We start from the raw sequence: 18353 nt of genomic DNA, 5'->3' as shown, positions 1-18353 counted from the left end.
ACACTGGAAAAGTTTGACGATTTTATAAAAATCTAAACATGCAACTACCATACAACCTAGTAATTACATTTCTGGGCATTTATCCCAGAGAAGTGAAAATTTATGCTCACATAAAAACCTGTACAGGAATATTTATAGCAGCTCTCTTTGTAGTAACCCTAAACCATAAACAACCCAGATGTTCTTCAAAGAATAAATGGTTAAACAAGCTGTGATACATTCCTACTCAGCAATTAAGAGGAAGGACTTATTGATACATACAGCATTCTCTGGATGAATCTCCAGAGTATTATGCTAAGTGAAAAAAAAAGCCAATTCCAAAATGATTACATACTTTATGACTCCATTGACATAACATTCTTAAAATTTCAAAATTATGGAATTAGAAAATAGATTGGTGGCAGCCAGAGGTTAAGGAGAAGGTAGAGCTGGGAGGTAGTAGAGGTGGTGCCTTGCAGAGGGAAACGTTCTTGATTGTGTCAACGTCGATACCCTGTTGGTAATATTGTACTGCGGTTTTGCAAGATGTTACCACTGGAGAAAACCTGGTAGTAAGACATCTCTCTGATTTCTTACAACAGTCTGTGAATCTACGGTTATCTCAAAATGAATTTTAATTTTTAAAAAATTTGGCTAGTTTTTTCTATTTTGCTTTTTAAATTTTTTAGTAGATTTATTGAGATAACGTTGGTTAATAACATTACCTAAATTTCAGGTGTACAACTTTATAACACGACATCTGTATGCTCTGTGGTGCTCCCCACCCGGTCTAGTCTCCTTCCATCACCTCACATTTCACCCCCTTCACCCTCTTGTCTTCCCCCCATTCTCCTTCCCTTCTGGTAACCACCATTATTTTGTCTGTATCTATGAGTTTGTTTTTTGTTCATTTGTTTTGTTTGTTTACTTGTTGCTTTTTTATACACCTGTTGCTTATAGAAGCTGCATCTTTCCAGAATCTCAGTGTAAGAAAGCCACTCTCTTTTGTCAGTGTTCATGTACTGGTGTGTGCAGTGCAGGCATGATTTGGTAAGGTGGTAGGTGGTAGCAAAGAAGCAGAGAATGTTTGATATATACCTTAGAGAAGATGGTGAAAAGTCTAAGAAAGGAATGTTTATACTATCCAGCTGAGTGAATATGAAGTTGTAGGCCAAAGGAGATCAAGGATATTTAATCAAGAAATTACCCTTAGAGAGGAGATTTAAAGAATTTTCTAAAAGAATTTAACCAACTTTGCAGAATAAAAGAAACTGCTAAATTATTCCATCTCTCCTAATCTGTTTCACTTAAATAATTATAGTATCTGTTTTATAAAATGACTGTGGAAAAATTAAATGAAAGGATGCATGTAGACATGCTAATCATAGTGCCTGGCACATACAGAGATTAATAATAGTTAGTTATTATTTTTTTACAGAAAGTTCCCTGCACGCATTGTATTGAGGTATAATTTATATACAATAAACTTCATTCTTTTTTGCTGCACAGTTCTGTGAGTTTTAACAAACAGATACAGTTGTGTAACCTCCAGCACAATGAAGGTATTGAAAAGTTCCATCATCCCCAAAACTTTTTCATGCTCCTTGATAGGCAACCTCTCTCCCTACCCCCAGCTCCTGGCAACCACATCTATTTTCTGTCCCTATAGTTTTGCCATTGCAAGAATGCCATATAGATGGCATTCAGAATGTAGCCTTTTGAATTTGTTTTCTTTCACTTAGCATAATCCATTTGAGATTCATTCATTTTATTGCATGAGTCAGTAGCATATGAATATAAAACAAGGTCTTTGATCCACCTGGAATTAATCTTTATGTATGACACGAGATTGGAATCCAATTTAACTTTTTCCCCATTTGGATAAACAATTGTTTTAGGACCCTTTATTGAAGTATCTTTCTTTCCCCCCTAATCTGCAATGCAATGTCTGTCATACATTAAGATTCCATATACATGGGACTGTCTCTGGGCTCACCATTCTTTTCTCTGAATCAGTTCGTTTATTCCTAAACCAATATATATTGGTTTAGGAATAGACGAACTAGCTTATTTTATAAAAACATTATAATATATCTCGATATTTAGAAAATTGAGTTCCTTCATCCACCATCTTCTGTTTCAAAATTTTCTGGCTATTCATGGCCCTTCACTTGACTATGAAATAGTCTGTTGATTTTCATTATAGATTAATTTGGAGAGAATTGATATATTTGCAATAATGAGTCCTTCCATACAAAATTATGATATAACTCTGATGGTTAAGTTTATATGACAACTTAGCCATGGGATGTCCAGATAGCTGGTAAAAAACATTGTTTCTGGGTGTGTCTATGAGAGTATCTCCAGAAGAGACTAGCATTTGAGTCAGTAGACCTCACCAGGGCAGACGGGCATTAATCATCCAATCCATCAAAAGCCTGAATAGAACAAAAAGGTGGAGGAAGGATGATTTCACCCTCTGTCTTTGTTCATGAGAGATACTTATCTGTCGTTATCATTTCTTATAATGTCTTTATCTGGTATCAGGATAATGCTGACTCCCCTCAAAAAATAAGCTGGGAATTATTCCCTCCTATATTTTGGACGAGTCTGTATGTAATTAATACTATTTATTACTTAAAAGTTTGGTAGAATTTTCCAGCGAAGTCTAGACCTGGATTTTTCTTACAAAAAACCTTTTGTAAGGTTTTTAACTGCATATTGAATTTCTTTTGCAGGTAGTTAATTTATTTATTTCTTCTTGGATAAGTTTAGCAGGCTGTGTCTTTCAAGGACTTTGCCATGGCATCTAAGTTGTTGAAGTTATGATCATAGAGTTATTTGCAGAATTTCCTCACTATCAATTTTTAATACCTGTAGTTCTAAGTACTGCTTTAGCTTCAACCCATATTTTTTTAATGTTATGTTTTCATTTTCATTCAGATAAGAGTTTATAGATTCTTTGCAATTTCCTCTTTGATTCACGAGGTATCTATAAGTGAATCGTTTGCGTTCTTAGATTTGTAGATTTTTCAGTTATCTTCCTGTAATTGAGGTTTATTTTAATTCTATTATGATCTGCAAACATATGTAGTATATTTTCAATGATTCTAAAATTGTTAAGGTTTATAGTCTATCTTTGGGAATGTTCCATGTTCACTGGAAAAGAATGTATATTCTGCTTTTGTTGGGTGGAGTGTTCTATAAATTAGGTCAAGTTGTTTGAAAGTGTTATCCAGGTCTTTTATATTCTGACTTATTATCTCTTTACTTGAGAGGAGTGTTGAAGTCTCCAGCTATAGTTGTGGATTTGTCTATTTCTTCTGTCAGTTTTTACTTATGTATTTTAAAGCTCTGTGATTAAGTGCATACACCTTAAGGACTGTAATAGCTTCTTTAAAAAGCAACTACGTAATGTCCACATTTTACCCCTTGGATGAAAGCTACTTTTTCTAACTTTAATATAACTCCTCCAGCATTGGTTTGATTGGTATTTCCCTAGTGTATCTTTTTCATCCTTTTACTTTTAACATATTTACTTTATATTTAAAATTAGTTTCTTATAAACAGCATATAGTTAGGTCTTCCTTTTTAACCATTCTGATAATTTATGTGTTTTAATTTTTTTAGTATTTACATTTATATAATTATTGATATGTTACAATTAAAATATACTACTATACTAGCCGTTTTCTATTTATTCCATCTTTGTGTTTTTAACTCCTTTTGCCTTCTCTTGGATTCATTGAGTATGTTTTATTATTTCAATTCATCTCCACTATTGACTTATTTATGCTTCTTTTAAAAATTTTACTGGATACTCTAGCATTTACATTATACATCTTTAACTAATCATACTCTTCCCTCGAATAATTTTATATGTTACCACTAATGTAAGGACCCTACAACAGTATACTCCTAATTCCTTTCTCCTATTCTTTGTGCTAATGTTGTCATACATATTTACTTTTACAAATGGTATAAACATACGATATTTGCTATATTTGCTTTAGTCGGTTATATTTAGAACAATTGAAAATAAGAAGAAATAATTTTATATTTACTTTCACTTATTCCATTTCCAGTGTTCTTCATTTTTTAAAGTAGATTCAGATTTCTACCCGAATAATTTCCTTTTACATATCTTATATTGCTGGACTGTTGGCAATAAATTCTCTTAATTTTCATTGGTCTGAGAAAGTATTCGTTTTGCCTTCACTTTTTGAGAGATATTTTCTCGGTATGAAATTCTAGAGTGACTTTTTTGGTCAGCACTTTAGAGAAATCATTTCTTTATCTTCTGGCTTGCATTATTTCTGATAAGAACTCTGCTGTAATTCCTATTTTTGATCTTCTATATGTAATGGGTTTTTTTCCTGTATGTGTTCAAAATTTTCTCTTTGTCTCTGGTTATCAGCAGTTTTTGCTGTTTTATCGTGTTTATCTTGCTTGGCTTTTTCCAATGTTTTAAGGGTGACAGGGGTCGTTGCCTTTCCCACATGAGTTTAAGGCTTTTGTTCCACTGAAGATATAAAAAAGAAGGGTCCAGGTAGTGTTCTATGCCTTTCCTGCAAGGGCTACTGTTACCTCCCCCAGTTCTCTGGATAGTCTATTTGGAGACACAACAGTGTGTCCAAATTGATACATCTGTCAGGCAATCAGCTGAATCTTATCATGGCTTATAACAAATCGATGGCAAGGGTACTAACAAATCACCTTTCGTTGCTTGCTGTCTTTCTGATCTCGCTTCCCTTTCTCCTCAGTCTCTCAGCCCTGGGAGTGGACCTTCCAAATAAAGCATCAGCACTTAATCCTTATGTCAATCCCAATTTAAAGGGAATAGATACTTTGCTCATTATTTTTCAGCTTTCTTCTTTTCTAATAGATGTATTTAAGCCTGTAAATTTTCCTCTAACTACTGTTTTGGTTGCATCCTTTAAGTTTGCATTTATCTAACTTCTGTTTTGGTTCAGGTCTCAGCACTGACTTTTCTCTCCCACTGTCAGAATCCATACTGAGACTAATCCCAGTCTCTAGATTTTCATGGAAGGCCCAGCCCTTTGAGGGTTCCACGTTTCTTTTGGGGATCTATGTTTATATTCCCCCCAATCTTATGCTCACCTAAGACCTCATCTTCTGTCCCCATGGTATTCATAAAACCCATATCTCTTAACAATCAAGAACAACAAATGCCCATAAGGCAGCTTTAGGTTAGTATTAGGTTAACATTCTTTTTTCAGCTACCTCATGTTGCTGGTCTTGGAGAAATTTTTGCTATCTTGCAACTTAACTATGTACTTAAAGAGGACTTATTAAGTTTTATCCATTATATCTAAGTGCTCTCTTACAGGAGGGTTTTCAGTATATCTTGCCTGTCTTATTTCCAGAACTAGAAGTCTATATGTGATCTTTAACTCTCTTTAAGAGTATTATTTTCCTATCTTTTACTGTAGAATTTAATCCAATATGTCTTGATGAAAATTTGGTAGTAAAAATTTTTGATATTTTGGCCCATATGTCTAAATGATATTGACCAATAAAAGGAATAAAACACATACCTTTCTAAATAATGAAAATGAATTAAATATATAAAGGTTGGTTTTAAAGGAGGAAGCTATCCAACAGAGAAACTCTGGGTTTTTTCTTATAATCCGAAAAAACAACATTCATTATTAATTTAGATCTCACTGAATCCCATCTATTAAAGTTCAGTTCAAGAGATAAAAGAAAAGAGATATATTTGAATTTTTAAAAATTTTTAAGTGACAATGACTATTGTTATGTAAAAATGATATGTTGAATATTAAATGACAGCAACTTAGAAAATACAAAAAAAGAAGGTTAAAGGCCATCTAAAATTCCACTATCCAGAAATAACCACCATTATCATTTGATCACACTCTAGCTATCTCTCTAAATTGGAAAATAGATGAATGGATGGATGGATGGATGGATGGATGGAAAGAAAGAAAGAAAAAATTTTAAATGATGTCATACATGCTTTTTTTATTTTAAAATATTAAATTTAATTTATTTAGCAGGAGAAAAAATACACTAAAGCTAAATCAAAGGAATTATTTAATTTAGGGAATGTTTCTACACTATATCAGGTAGTAATCATTAAAGATATTCTTTTAAAGTTAAATAAAAAAAAGATCATAAATTCATTAAGTATATACTTTTTGTTAAGATATGCCAGACTCAAGATTTATGTGATATGATCTAATGTTAAAATTTATCAATTGATTCATTATTTTAGAAATATTGTGCTGTCCAAACAAAACACATCTGTGAGCCCCAGGCTATAAAACTTGACCTAATGAGAATCAGGAACATGTCACTTCTAGAGAAATTATTCTCCTGCTCAGAATCGTATTAAAATTTCAGTTCTCAGAATTGCCCCTCATATTGTCTAGGATTTAGAGTCAGGTCTTAAAAGACCTTTACGTGTAAAATTGCCTTTTGTTTTTAATACTCCATTGCCCAGTGGTTAAAACTATTAGAATGAAGGGGAGGATGACGCAGGAGTGGGAGCATCAAAGGCAGAATAACACAATTTTTCAGAGGTTACCTCTGGACTCATCTGATCAGAGTCCAGTTTCTTAGCTTCTCATTTCAATAGATGACATTTTTTTTCTTCCAAAAAGAAAATACATAAAATATATCTAATTTATCAAGTCAGACATTTTTGTTTTTTCACAAAGGCATTTATCTTCCAAAGTATATTTATGAGAATGTTCATAGCTGTTTTACTTATAATAGCCCAACAATAAGAAACAATACAAATATCTGTCACCTATTAATTGGATAAATACATTGTGTTTAATTCCTACAGTGGAATACAATACAGCAATAAAAAATAAACTACAGTTACATATAACAATATGAATGAATCACACAGACATGATGTTGAGTGAACAAAGTCAGAGTCAACAAACTGCGTGACTTCATTTCTGTGAAGTTCAAAAGCGGGTAAAACTAAGCTATAGTGTTAGAGGTTGGAAAAGTCATGACCTTTGTGGGAAGTGTTGACCGGGAGCAGGCACAAGGGAGCCTTCTGAGGTGCTGGAAATGTTCTGTATCTGTATCTCAGTAGCAATTTCCTGTGTTTATATATATGTATAAAACCATTGAGCTGAACACTGAAGATTTGGAAACTTTACAATCTTAAATTATATCTCGATTTTTTTAAATGCAAGAAAGTTGAGAGTTGACCCCCAATTATGTGCTCCCATGGCTTGACAAAAGTTGTGTGAGTGGGCTCTGAATGGACTTGAGTTTAGTGGCAATGACCAGAGAGATTGGTACAAGGACCAGTTTGTCTTTAGATAGCTAGATAGTGACCACCGCCCCCTACCCCCCGCCTGCCCCAACACACACACACAGGCAAGATCAGCCTTCTATCTCTGTTTGTTCCTCAAAAGCCTCACACAAAATGATGACGAACAAGTAAATGCCCACAGAGTGAGTCTATGTTTGTTAGTGGACTTGGTGTTTGATATAGAATGTCTTGTATGTTTTCGAAGCATTTCCTTTAAATTCATGTTTTCGTATTAGTTAACTCCAAAAACTGGTTGACCATAGAAGCATTTGGATGAAATGATGAAAGAATAAAATGTCATGCCAGGTGAATCATAATTTTTTTTCAGGTACTTGTTCAAATAATTGGTTAATCACAGTTTAAATTAAGTTGGCTCTTTTATTTTACTTTCAGACTTTTTGGGGTCAGCGAAGTAGGGAACATAGTAGTTAAAAATAATTGCGAAACCTTCCATCCAAGGAACAAAGATATGTTGGCCATACATTGTTACAATGGAGTGGGTATGTCAGGTTTGGAAGGCAGACCTGAAATATGGGTTCTGGTCTCTGCTAAAGTCTCCATGCCATCTCTCTAATGAACTCATTGATTTTCTGCAAGGCTGGGCATATTTTAGGCTGGTACATGCTAGGTCTACTTTGCCAGTGTATCTTGGGAGAAGGTATTAGTAACACCTTGTCTTATTTGAGATACTTTAGATCATCCCCAAAATACTCAGTTATCTTTAACTGAGCTTCTTGAAAGATTTCCTACCATTTTCTTCCTTAGCACACTGCTGGGAGATTCTAACAGATGGTTTCATTCAGAGTATACATGTAGCCTCTCTCCCTAGTGAAACAGAGTGGCTGTTTTAAGCTTGTTGCCTGTCACCAACTCTTAGGATGGAGCAAGGAAAAAATCCACAATCATGATTGCATTCAGTAGAAATTGCAGTGGGAATTCAGAAATGCAGTGTGAAATTAACCCAAAGTAAAATTTGCCTGAATTACTAGAACTTGTAGAACCATTTTTTATAAAAATTGCTTTGATCCTTGAGATGACCACATCGCAAGCTGGTCAAGATTTTGGCTTTATTGACTTGACCTCTGACTTTAAATATTAAGTTTAAAAAAATATATGTGCACATGTCAGTGGAGCTCGATTAAGGGAAGGGCAGAGGGTTTTCTACAGGAGATCTCCCTCTTAAAACCAGAGTTTCACTGCTGTGCTGAAAGTTGAAGCTGAAACATGAAACAGAGTGTAATAATCTAGGAAAAAAGTTTCATTAACTATCGAGTAAATCTGATGACCAAATTGCTCAAGAGACTTTGCAAAAATTATACAGCTAGCCATTTACAGAGGTAAGCCATGACCAGGATTGCCACTCTTTTATCTTTGTTTGAGTAGGTGACACAGTTTTGCATTTTATCAGGCTAAATCAGTGGCCATAAATATGTCTCTCAGTGGCCATAAATGTCTCTCAGCCTTCTGAGGGAAGAGACCATCTCTGCCTTTTATGAATATAGCACAGTGTATAATAGAGGTAGGAGAATTTAAGTGTACTATATTACTTCACTAAAGTAGATAAGATTTTGTGTTTTTACAAATGGTTATTATCACTTCCTCCACAGGATCTTCCCTATTCTCCAATAAAATTACAAGGCAAGTATCAGTCTAGCCATCTGGGGGCAGGATGACATGGTTCGCTGAGAAATAGAAATGAGTAGTCCCCAATCTTAGAGTCTCTACTGTTTCTTGGCTCATGGAAGCTGAGATACCAGGATTCTGGTTCGATTTTCTCTACTGAGTAAATTGCTTCCTTTGGGGCCTCAGTGTTTTTAGAGTAATCAGATAGCACTTCTCAGAGATGCTGGGCCTTGGAGACTAATGGGCTTTCACTATGTGGCCAGAGTGGCATGTGAGGGAAGAGGAAAGGCTATGCCAGGCAGAGAGGATGGCATAATCCAAGTCATGAAAGCCAAGAAGGCATGTTTTACAGTAGTTCAAGGTGGCTTTGGTATATAGTCCATTTGGGAGATTAGTGACTGGTAAGATTGGAAATGCCCACTGAAATAATTTAACAGTTATTTACTTAACACTTACCATATGCCTCACCTCATAGGAAATGATAGGGATAAGATGGTGAAAAGACAGAGCTTACAGATCAACAGAGAGACATCTGAGTCGCTGATTACAAACAGAGATGTAAACTTTCTTCACTAGGGAGTGGGACATGCCTAATTGCAGGAAATAATCCCTTCATAATTGTGGGGACTTGCCTCCCAAAGCGTTCTAGATGTTTATAATGGAAAAACTAATTAAATATTGTTTTTTAGTTTTTTAAATTAAATTTATGGGCATGACACTGGTTATATTACATTACAATATAATATATTACGTATTTATTATAATACATCATCTGTATGTTGCATTGTGTGCTCATCAACCAAAGTCTAGTCTCCTTCCATCACTGTATATTTGATGCCCTTTACCCTCTTCGGCCTCTCCCAACCCCTTCCCCTCTGGTAACCACCATAGTGTTGTCTGTTTCATATCCTACATATGAGTGAATCATATGATTCTTGTCCTTTTCCATCTGATTTATTTTGCTCAGCATGATATTCTCAAAATCCATCCATGTTGTCACAAATGGCAGTATTTCATCTTTTCTCATGGCTGAGCAGGATTTCATTGTATATATTTACCACACCTTCTTTATCCAATCATCTGAAATATTGTTTTTAAAAATGTTAAAGCATGAATTAACAAAGATCTGAACTAAATAGTAGCAACCAGAATAATGTACGGCCAAAAATCTTGCACAAGAAAAAAAAAATTGAGTTTGTTGCCTATGCATGTAGAGGTCGAGAAAGGGAAGAATCACAGGCAAAAGATGTTTCACATCTTAGTGAATAAGAGAGTGAGCGGGACACCTCAGTGTGTACTTTTTTATTAGGAAAACCTACTGAGCAAAGGAAGGCAGCAGGAGAAAATGAGGTAAGTTTTAGAGTTGCATTTTATCAGATGTTTGTTAGATAACAACCTTATAATATTACATAGGCAGCTGAAGCAGGGGAGGGGACACACAACAGCAAGAAGTTTTGGTCATCAGTGTGAAAGTCACTTGTGGAGTCCTGAGAGTGGCCGAGATCAATAGGAGACAAAAGGCAACAAGTAGAAGATCAAATTCAAAACTCTTTGAAATGACTGTGTTGTACATTTTCACAGTGTATATAGTAGGAAAAATAGGTGCCAAGTATTCAGCAATAGGGAATTGGTTTAATAAACTATGCTAAATATACGTAATGGAATACTATGCAGCTATAAAAAAGGGTGAAAAGATCTTTACACATTGATAGGGAAGTGAGTACCAAGATGTATTAAGTGAAAAAAGCAAAGTGTAGAAATATATAATATTATACTGTCTTTTGTGTAGGAAACATAAGCAAATAAGACTATATAAACATAATTTCTTAGATTTGCATAAAAAATGCATAAAAAATTGGAAGAATAAACATGAAAATAACAAAATAGTTACCTGTAAGGGTTGAAGGGGAATAGATTAGATGGAGTCTAGGTGTATGACATTTCAATGCATACCTTGTTATATTGTTTTCATTTTTGAACCAAGTAAATATATTAGCTATTTAATGAATTCACTTAAAAAATAGGGAAGTGCAAAGTGCATAACCCTGTGTCTAGCATAAGGGATCCTGAAACTGGTTATTTCCAGAGAGGAACAGGAAGGGATGACGGAGAGAATCAGTTATTTTGTGAGGCCTTGAAAAGGAAGGAGGGAACAGAATTTACAGGTCAGGAGTAAAAGCGGGTGGGTCTTGGCCTCTTTGGTGGATCTCTTTCTCAGTACTCCCCAGACTCTGTTCTCTGGCCAGGCCACCCCCTCTCCTCTTCTGAATATTCTAAGTATGTTCCTGCTTTTGTTCATGCGACATTCTCACCAAAGGAAACGCTCTTCCCAATGTTTCCCATCAACACAAATCTTCATTCATTCCTTTGTTCAATAAATATCCAGGCACCTCTGTTCACTAGGCACAGTGGCAAGCCCCACACCCGAATGAGGCACAGTCCCTCTCCTGAAGGGGTTCACTGTCTGTGAAGAGGGACAGACACTGAGGTTAATAATGTAGCATGGCATTCTGGAACAGCTTCTTGGGTAGGTGGCATGGACCCTAAAGAGTGAAAATTAGTAAGCACTGATCAGGGGTGAGATTCCCTCTGGTCAAATCAGGAAGAATCAGAGTGATGCCGCAACTCATTCTAATTTAATGGCACCGATCATTTGAATATCATTAATTTCTTAAATTAGTATTTTTAGCCACCTATGTGCTCTGTCGCCTTCTTGATTCTTGTATATACATTGTTATTTGATTGCTAAAAGTAGCCCCGTGAAAATAGCTATGGTCATTTCATCTTCATTGTATTTTGATAAAGAAGGGAGACTGGAGAGGTAAGCGGTTTGCCCAAGGCCAAAGTTAATTCCTCTTAGGAAGCTATGCTTAATAGAAGGAGGTTAAGTTTATGATATTTATTAAGGAAAATAATTTTTGTTCTGAAACCTATTATAAATCTCTTTCTTCTTATATTGCTTTCACTTGATTATAGGATCTTGAGGAGCCAAAGGGTTTCTGGAATTTTAATCTTGTTCAGCAAATACATTTATTTTTGTAGCATATCCCCTACATAAATTTCACATCAGGAGCTAAATCAAAGTCCAGCCCTGTAGGTCCTTAGTAAAGAAGCAGATAGTCACACACTTGAGCCCCGTCCCTCCTCCGTCCCATTCATCTGCTCTCCACACTCACGAATGTCTGCCCCCTCCCCATCCACTCTGGTGACCCGAGCTGGTGGGCTCTGCCTGTTTCTCCCTTTACTTCTCTCTAGTGGAGTCTAGAATGTCACTCTCCTTTCTGTGGACCCCTAACATATTCATTCTCTTTTTCCAGTACTTTCTCTTGGGCCAACTGCACATTCTCTCTCTTTCATCCTTCAGGGCATGTGGCAATGTTATGTGATGACTGAACTCTCAGTTAATCCGGAGTAGAGAGACTCAGGGAGAAACCCAGGATTTTTTGGCAATACCAGCGGTTCCACTTAGACATGACATCTTCTCACTAATTAATAGCACCCCTTCTCAATTGTGAGTTACTATCTGGATTCCCAAGCACCATCTGGAGAAGAGCCTGGACACCACAGAGTTTCTATTTTTATCAGGCTCTGTCTGGCATTGCTCTTGCATTCGGTTAAAACTGAGCCAGAAACCACAGAAAACTTGAATTGTGCCCTTATTTTCCACCTAGGGCCGCTTTATTAACTTGATAAAGAGCTTTTACACCCTCTTAAGTATCTTACTACAAGGGAGGAGCAAACAAAAGCCTGTTTTCATTTTCAAAATAAACTCTTTAGCATAAACACTCAGCTTCTGGGGCCAGTTTTACTGCATCTGAAGGAGGGCCGCTGTAGGAGAAATTATTTTGATACAGAGTCAGGAGGCTGAATGAATTGCAGCCCAGTTAAAAAAATAGAACAGTAATAACTCCCCACAGTAGGTCACACTTGGGGTGGGGGGAAAGCAGAGGTGGGGGTGGGGGTAGTGGGGACATGGTAGAGAAACTGTTTGGATAAACATGCCAGCTCATTCTCTGAACAAAAAAAGACTGTGGCCACTCGCAGCGAGGCCAAAGATGTAGAGACTAAGAGCTGGGGTTCCCCAGCTGGCTTGCAGGAATTCAAATCCACTTCTTCTATTTCCTTCTTCTGTGGTGTCAGGCAAGTTACTTAGCCTCTCATGCCTGTTTCCTCATCTGTAATAATATTTTACCTCTTAGGATTTGGGGGGAATTAAATGAGATAATACATGGAAATCATTTAGAAAGTATCAGGCACATAGTGAACATGCAATGTGTTAAGTCTTGATTGACCTAGAATCTCAGTTCCCTTCTCTACAGCAAGGAACTTGCCTCATCTTTAAAGTGGATTTATACCCACTTTGCAGATCTCAACCAGAAAATATTAGTTCAACGTTAAATTCTTGTCCAGTCCAGGATACTTTAGAGAATAAAAGTACTATAAATAATTTTGCTGAGACAACAGGCATGAACTGGTATACTGCCCTGGGCACAAGAAAGTCACTTTAAGAGATAAGTAGGCAAAAGTGACCCTCATTTTCAGTGGTCACAATAAAGTGACATCTAACAATCTTTTAAGATTTGATTCCTAGCCTAAAATAAGCATCTGACTCACCAGTGACATTAGAAAAAAAATTTCAGAGCCATGCCCCAGATCTCCAGAAACAATGTCTATGGAATCTGCATCTACTCAAGTCTTTTGTCTATTTTTTATTTCATTCGTTGCTTTTTATTATTGAGTCTCTTCATATATTCTGGATACAAGTATTTTCTCTGATATTTATATTCCATATATTTCCCCGGGCTATATTTTGTCTATTCATTTTCTTAATCTTGTCTTTTGATGAGCAGAAGTATTAATTTTAATGAAGCTTGTTTATCTGCTTTTATGATTATTGCTTTTTATTCCTCTCTGGAATGTTTCCTTGCTCTAAAATCTCTCAAAGGTATTTTGCTATGTTTTCCTCTAAAAGCTTTATAGTTTTAGCTTTTATGTTTAAGTTCATAATCCAAATCAAATTATTTGTTGTTTGTGGTGTAAGGTATAATCAAGGTGCTTTTTTTCCATACAGGTATCCAATTATTCCTGCGCCATTTGTTGAAAAGACTTTCTTTCATTGAATTGTTTGTACCTCTGTTGAAAATCAGTTGACTATGTGTGTGGTTGATTCTGGAATCTCTATTCTCTTCCATTTATCTATTAGCCTACCCCTACACTCATACAATACAATCGTATCTTCGTAGTAAATCATGATTTTAAGTAACATAACTTATCCAACTTCGTTCTTCTTTTCCAAGTTGTATTGGCAATTTTAGATTATTAATATTTCCATATAAGTTGTTATATTTAAATCTTCTATTCATACATCAAGTCTGAAATTTTTTCTATATTAAGATTTATCCATTTCACCCAGATTGTTTAATTTATTGGCATAAAGTCCAAATAAATTCACTTATTATCCCTGGGCTTAACATAGATTCAGGATCACACATGAACAGACACATTAAAGGTGAAAACAGCTAGAGTGGAGACCTTTTTCCATACTTTGGGCTTAGCTGAGACCCCAGAAAAACATAACTTAGGAGCAGGGCTACACTAGCCCTACAAGTGATGACAAAGCCTAAAGACAATGCAACAAAATCAAATTGATCTGCCTGTCAAGTCTTCTTACAGGGACCTGCCCTAGGCTTGCACAGCTAAATATTTGACCATAGATTCAAGGGACCCATCTGCAGATTGCTGGGGCTTTCCTGCACAGCTTTCTTCTCTCTGGACCCTGCCTCGCAGATTTCATTCATCTCACTATCCCTGAGTAATAACCTGTTTTCTCCAGAGAGATGCTCTCTGTTTGAGCTTCACTTCCCTGTGCCACAGTTTAGAAAATGCCCTCAGAGAGAAAGCCAGGTGAATGTGAAGCACATCTCCTGCTTTTTCTTCTCTCAAGGATCAAAACCTAAATGGCTTTACACAGGTGCTTTATATGTGTCCAGTTCTGTCATTTTTCATGCCAGGGTACTATGTCGTTCATTCCCTGTCACTATGCAATAGTTGGAATCCAATAATAAACTTTTGAACAACTACATACATTAAATAAACAAATGGAATGTAGATAATGCTCAGGATTTTTTTTTTTTTTTAGCCAATTAAATTCCATTATTGAAACTTGGTACCATATAAGACATTGTTGAGAATCATATATGAATAAAGTAAAAGACCTTCTCTAAAGGATCTCCCTGGGCATGGAGGTAAAGCAGAACGAAGCATAACGATCTGTCATACACCAAAGGTTAATAAAATACCAATAAGATGAAAATCAAAATGCTCAGAGGAGCGCAAGGGGAGAGTTTAACTTTGACATGGAGGTGGTGGTGAGTCATGTTTTGGAAAAATTTCTTTAGAAAGGTTACTTGAATATTGAAGAATGGTAACCTACATAACCCCATTCTTTTTGTAAACTTTAGAATATTTCATAAGCTTTGTATCTTTTTTTCAGGCAGATATCATCCTAGCTCTATTATTCATTAGACTCCAGATAATCGAATGAGTAGGCTTTCCCTATATCCACATTAAATGACATGTCAAGGTAACTGAGTTATTATCTCTGTCTGGGGAAATAATTTGGGAATGAAAAATGTCCTTAGAACTAAAGTAAATGAAAATAAGCAGGAGGTCGGTGGAAGTTGACAGGACTTATGACTTGTGTAAGCAAAGGGATAAGTATATTTGCATCTGCTTAATATAGTAGGAGTCCTTTTTAGAACATGTTCTTGCTATATGGGCTAATAAAGCCATGCTTTTCTGAGTGAGAGAGGTTCAAAACTTTGCACATTCACTCAGCTAAAAGAGCAGATAATTTAGAGCTTCGCTAGAATTTACTTGTCAATGCAGATAACAGTTTGTGTCTGACTTTAAATCAAACAGACAGCCAGTCTGACAACCTGGAGACATCTTTTATTCCTCTGTTTCATTTCAGAACCTTGGACATAGTGAACGGTTAATGATTATTTATTGAAGTAATCATCATGTCTTGACCATTTTTCCTTTGAAATTCCCCTTGAACCTCTTTCTTCCTCCATGTCCTTAATCAATACTCAAATACAACGGTTCTTAGACTTTTTGGTCTCAGGCTTCCTTTACACTCTTCAAACTTGTTGAGATCCTTAAAGTATTTTTGTTTATGTGGATTACATCTGTTGGTGTTGTGTTAGAAATTAAAACTCAGAAATTTTAAAAGTACTTATTCTTTTAAAATAACAATAATAAACCCATTACATGTTGACATAAGTAACACATTTTTGTGCAAAGAAACTATACTTTCCAAACTAAAAAGGAATAGTGAAAAGAATAATATTGCTTTACACTTTTGCAAATCTCTTCTATACCTGGCTATAAAAGACAGCTGGACCCTCAAACCTGTTTCTGAATTCAATCTGTCGCAACAACACATATCGTGTCACTTCTGGAACATTCCACCATACTCTCGCAAGAAGATGAGATTGAAAAGGCAATTAATTAGCTTCGGTATCATTATTATGAATGCATTTCCCACCTTGCAGCCCCTTTGGATGAGAGCTTTGAGAAACAATGTTCTAATATGACTCTATTTCACATTTGACTGTAGTCTCATCTCTATAAATATTTGCTCAGTGAGTGAATAAACCTCTCCAATGTATCCTGAACATATCTGCCTTAAAAACAAGACTATATCCAAGAGTTTTCTGTGATCACACAGTGCAGAAGCTACTGGGTTATCATTGTATCAAATTACATGCCTTTGTCTGATTTCCCAGGCCTCCTTTCGTCTCGGCCCACCCTTTCTCATTTAATCATGTTTCCACTCAGATTGATTGTGATCCTCTTTTTGCCTGGTTCCCTGCACTCAAAACGCCCTCCCCTCCCTTGTCTCATAAGTCTGCGTGTTACCTATTCACCGAGGCCACCTGTAGGGTTCATTTGCCCTGGAGCCCGTCCACCGTGAATGCCTTCCTGCCTCACTGACCATCCCCTCTGACATCTCCATGGCATTTATGCCATTACTCACTGGTGGATCTCTACGAGTCTTCGTTCAAAATGGATCCAGGAGGTCAGAACGAATTCTTACCTCTTTGTATTTCTCAGAGCCTGAATGCATTTGGTCTTCAAGCAGGCTGAACTGAAGAGCAAACTCGCTTAAGAGTTTTAGGTAATAAATAAACTCTTTTTATAGTTACATGCTTTCACTTTTTAAATTTTTATATAGAAAGTATCAAATATACACAAAAGTAGAGAATAGTGTAATGAGGCTGCTGTACGTATCATGTAATCTAAACAATTATAAATAGATAAGTAGGCAATTTTAATCAAATTCCCACTCCACTCAAACTCTTTGGAAGCTAACCGTAGACAGCACATCACTTCATCTGTAAATATTTCACTATGTGCCTCTAAACAATACTCTTTTTTTGAAAACTCTAACCATCGTACTGTTATCATTTCTAAGACAAAAAGTCAATAATAATTACTTATTATCAAATATGCAGTCAGTGTTCACATTTCTCCATTTTCTTACAATAATTTTAAATTCCTTTTCTGTTTTTTGAATCTTAGTGATCACATTTATTAGAAAGGCTGGAAAAAAATAAAAATGCCATTTAGCTTAAGAATTTGTGAGTTAACAACAAATCAACTCATTTCAGAGTAGAAGAATCCTTGGTCATTTCTTAATATCAAAATTTCTGCAGGTTTCTCTTTTGAATATCTTCTACATTTAAAGAAGCAACCATACAAAGTCTCCTGTTTTCCACACAGGATGAATTCTTTGTTTCAGCCAACTCTCAATGGAGGGGCAACTAGTACAACACCATCTCCCCAGACAAAGAGCATCGGAATATTCCGTTTTCTTGATTAGTATATCTCTTCATATGTTTCTTCATCAATTTCTATAGTAATCACAGTTTCTTCCACATCTCCCAGCATCATATTTAAAAGCTGATCATAAACATGTAATCTACCTCGACGCTCTCTGTCATTTCTCCTTTTCACATAAATTCGCTCATCTAGGCTGAGCCTGATGAGATCCGAGGGCTCTTCTGTGGTGTCAGTAGTTTGTTGCTGGTCCACGTCTTCTGCCATGTTTCCAATTTTAGATTCTTTTTGTTTGAATTGAGATCCAAATAAAGTCAATGCATTATGGTTGGTTTTATGTCTTTTAAGTCTTTTTTAATCTACGGTTTCTCCCTTCATCTCTCTCTTTTTTCATTTTCCTTGATTTTTTTTTTTAATTTTTATTTGAACAAACAGTTTTCCACAGTTTGAATTTTGTTGACTTCATCCCTTTAGTGTCATTTAATATGTTCCTTTTCTCTTTGTATTTCCTGGAAATTGGTCATTAGATCCAGAAGGCTTTATCAGATGTTTGTTTGTTTGTTTAAAACTAATGCTTAGATGGTGT

The 18353-nt window shown here is 35.8% G+C and overlaps 1 protein-coding gene and 1 pseudogene across 1 annotated transcript in view; one reads left to right on the top strand and one right to left on the bottom strand.

Moving 5' to 3' along the window:
* The window catches only part of ADRA1A (adrenoceptor alpha 1A), a 73353-nt gene that overhangs the window by 40414 nt on the left and 14586 nt on the right, over positions 1-18353 (top strand). The window lies entirely within an intron of this gene.
* LOC105292180 lies at positions 17711-18034 on the bottom strand (annotated as a pseudogene).

Source organism: Pteropus vampyrus, unplaced genomic scaffold (assembly GCF_000151845.1).
Source record: "Pteropus vampyrus isolate Shadow unplaced genomic scaffold, Pvam_2.0 Scaffold53, whole genome shotgun sequence".
NCBI lineage: Eukaryota > Metazoa > Chordata > Mammalia > Chiroptera > Pteropodidae > Pteropus > Pteropus vampyrus.
Note: the sequence above shows the minus strand (reverse complement) of the source record. Positions and strands in the feature narration are given on the sequence as shown.